Raw genomic sequence first — 3,929 nt, forward strand, 5'->3', positions numbered from 1 at the left:
CATTCTGGAGTATATGCAAGTTGCCATCATACAAACTGAGGCAGCAGACTTTGTGAAAATTAATATTTGTGTCATTCTCAAAACATTTGGCCATGACTGTACACTACTACACTGTTCTGGGCATTTGAATGATGCATATATACATCAAGTTGCTGTCCACTGACTGTGCCGTGCTGTGGGAGGAAGGGAGAGAGAGAGGGGGAGGGAGGGAGGGAGGGAGGTGAGGAGACCACATCGTGGCTGCAAATGGCAGCTTCTGTGACACAACAGAAGAGGGGGAGTGAGAGAAGAGAGGCAGGGAGCGAGTGAGTGAGCAAGAAACAGTGAGAGAGTGAGAGAAAAAGAGAGAGAACTGCAGCCAGGAGAACTAGATCAGATTGCAAAGATTGATAGAGGGGCTGTTCAGCTAATAAGCAGAGTTAATTTTCTCTCTTTAATTCTCCAGTTTTATGGGAAATGTGACGAGGGACTTAAATGTGTCTAAAGATTGTGACTGAATAGAAGTGCTGAAGGAGTTCATAAGATGGGGATACAAAGCCTTTTTTCACATTTGGAAGTTCTCAGATACCTTTTTTATGCCCAGCAGCAGAGGACAAACTGAGGACGGAGTGATTCAGTCAGAAAAAGAAAGGTCACCAGTTTTTCATAGTTTTTATCTTTGTGGGGACACCTGGTGCATTTATTGTATGTGCGATGTATGTCGGGGAAACTCCCTGACTGAAACCAACAGAGGAAGGATAGAAAGCAGAAATAGAGATCAACAATGAAGAAATTCAAAGGGTTTCTGTGCCTGTGGCTCAAAAGGATGGAGTGGTTCTACCCTTAGGAATCACAGAGAGAGAGAGACCAGTTCTGGTGGCTTAAACTCAGAGGGAAGAATGATGCTTCAGTTTGGCTAGCTGGTATATGAGCTAGGAGGATACTGTATTTCAGCTCTAAAGTGGGGGAAGAAAAGACCAGGTGGAAATATAAGGTAAGAAAGGAAGTAATCAAACTTCACATCAAGTTTGATGCTGCTCTTTTAACAAATCCTTTTCCTCATCATTGCTGTAATATTGGTTGGAACAGCAATAACGTTATTGGGTTTAGTGTAATTGTAAATAGAATGTCCCTTATCTTCTCCAATCTAAGTTCATATAGTACAGGTATGTTGCTCTGTAAGAGAGAAGGCAACTCTTTGAGTCGATATAGTGACGCTTTCCTCATTAACATCACAGAATATGAGTTGTGTATATGATCCTCCTGACACTTGCATACGGTATCATGTCACACCTTCAGCTGGTATGAGATAGGACTGTATGATGCTTAGCTTATACCTGTTCCAGACAGTACTACATAAAAAAAATATGTTGCGGTCTCAAACATGATACACATTCTACGCTCATAATTATAAGTAAATGTCTAAGTCCACTGACTATACATAATTCTCTGAGGTAAATCCATTAACAGAACATAATAATTGAGGACCACTAGTTGCATTTGTGACAGTAGTTTTTGGCATGATTCGCACTTCAGATTTTCTGAACGGATAAAAGTAGATACAGTTGAAGTCAGAAGTTTACATACACTTATGTTGGAGTCATTATAACTCGTTTTTCAACCACTCCACAAATTTCTTGTCAACAAACTATAGTTTTGGAAAGTCAGTTAGGACATCTTCTTTGTGCATGACACAAGTCATTTTTCCAACAATTGTTTACAGACAGATTATTTCACTTAAAATGTATTGTATCACAATTCCAGTGGGTCAGAAGTTTACATACACTAAGTTGACTGTGCCTTTAAACAGCTTGCAAAATTCCAGAAAATGATGTCATGGCTTTAGAAGCTTCTGATAATTTTAGTCAATTGGAAGTGTACCTGTGGATGTATTTCAAGGCCTACCTTCAAACTCAGTGCCTCTTGGCTTGACATCATGAGACAATCAAAAGAAATCAACCAAGACCTCAGAAAAAAAAAATTGTAGACCTCCACAAGTCTGGTTCATCCTTGGGAGCAATTTCCAAATGCCTGAAAGTACCACGTTCATCTGTACAAACAATAGTATGCAAGTATAAACACCATGAGACCCCGCAGCCGTCATACCGCTCAGGAAGGAGATGCGTTCTGTCTCCTAGAGATGAACGTACTTTGGTGCGAAAAGGGCAAATCAATCCCAGAACCACAGCAAAGGACCTTGTTAAGATGCTGGAGGAAACATGTACAAAAGTATCTATATCCACAGTAAAACGAGTCCTATATCGACATAACCTGAAAAGCTGCTCAGCAAGAAAGAAGCCACTGCTCCAAAACCGCATAAAAAAGCCAGACTACGGTTTGCAACTGCACATTGGAACAAAGATGGTAATTTTTTGGAGAAATGTCCTCTAGTCTGATGAAACAAAAATAGAACTGTTTGGCCATAATGACCATCGTTATGTTTGGAGAAAATAAGGGGGAGGCTTGCAAGCCGAGGAACACCATCCCAACCGTGAAGCACGGAGGTGAGCGTATCATGTTGTGGGGGTGCTTCGCTGCAGGAGGGACTGGTGCAATTCACAAAATAGATGGCATCATGAGGTAAGAAAATTATGTGGATATATTGAAGCAACATCTCAAGACATCAGTTAAAGCTTGGTTGCAAATGGCTCTTCCAAATGGACAATGACCCCAAGCCTACTTCCAAAGTTGTGGCAAAATGGCTTAAGGACAACAAAGTCAAGATATTGGAGTGGCCATCACAAAGCCCTGACCTCAATCTCATAGAAAATTTGTGGGCAGAACTGAAAAAGCGTGTGCGAGCAAGGAGGCTTACAAGGAGGCTTACAAACCAAACCTGATTTTGGGCCAAAATTCACCCAACTTATTGTGAGAAGCTTGTGGAAGGCTACCTGAAACGTTTGACCCAAGTTAAACAATGTAAAGGCAATGCTACCAAATACTAATTGAGTGTATGTAAACGTCTGACCCACTGGGAATGTGATGAAAGAAATAAAAGCTGAAATAAATAATTCTCTCTACTATTATTCTGACATTTCACATTCTTAAAATAAAATGGTGTTCCTAACTGACCTAAGACAGGACAATTGTGACAGGAATTCTGAAAAACTGAGTTTTGATGTATTTGGCTAAGGTGTATGTAAACTTCCGACTTCAATTGTATACTTGAATATTAAACTGAATATAAGACAGACATTTGTATAATTACGAAAATGAAAGCAGTTCATTTTGGATAATGCATACATTGTACCCTTGATAATGTATAGAGCTTTGTCCAGCTGACAGCTGTCATGAATTAAATCCATAGGAATGCTGTATGATCTGAGTGCATCTCCCAAAAGTACTGTACTCAAGATACAACTAAAGAGTTTAAAATACCAAGAGGATTCAAGTTGATGTACAGTCGTGCTCTGTTTCCCAGATGGATAAATGACCACATCCTGCCTGCCTGTTATCTCAATAGCACACCAGCACACCACAAACATTATCTTCATGTTGCATTCATACATGACGCCATTAAAATGTATTAAAAGAATTAAGTCATTATACATACTTGATCTCATATTTGAACATGTGTTCAGATATTAAAAACTAATTTTAAATGGCACTTAAAATGCAGAATACTTCAGGACATTTCAGTGTTCTATTATTTCTCCTGACCTGCGCAGCATGTTGCACTAAGTGCAATACAGATGTAAATCTATATAAGAGAAGATGCACAATAAAGTGTATATTTTAAAAAGTACTCAGTGGTTCTCTCAGTGAGTAGAACAGTAAGTAAAATACTACGTGCAAGTGCCCCCTAGTGGGATTGACCTGTCATCACTTAATTGATCAAGAGGTGGATAAAAAACGGACCACAGGAGATATTCAGCCAGCTTGTCTTGTCCAGTAATACATAAATAGAAGAGACGATGGAGGACCATTAAATCAAATTAAACAGTGACAAA

The sequence above is a fragment of the Oncorhynchus clarkii genome, chromosome 20 (genome assembly GCF_045791955.1).
Source record: "Oncorhynchus clarkii lewisi isolate Uvic-CL-2024 chromosome 20, UVic_Ocla_1.0, whole genome shotgun sequence".
Taxonomy (NCBI): Eukaryota; Metazoa; Chordata; class Actinopteri; order Salmoniformes; family Salmonidae; genus Oncorhynchus; species Oncorhynchus clarkii.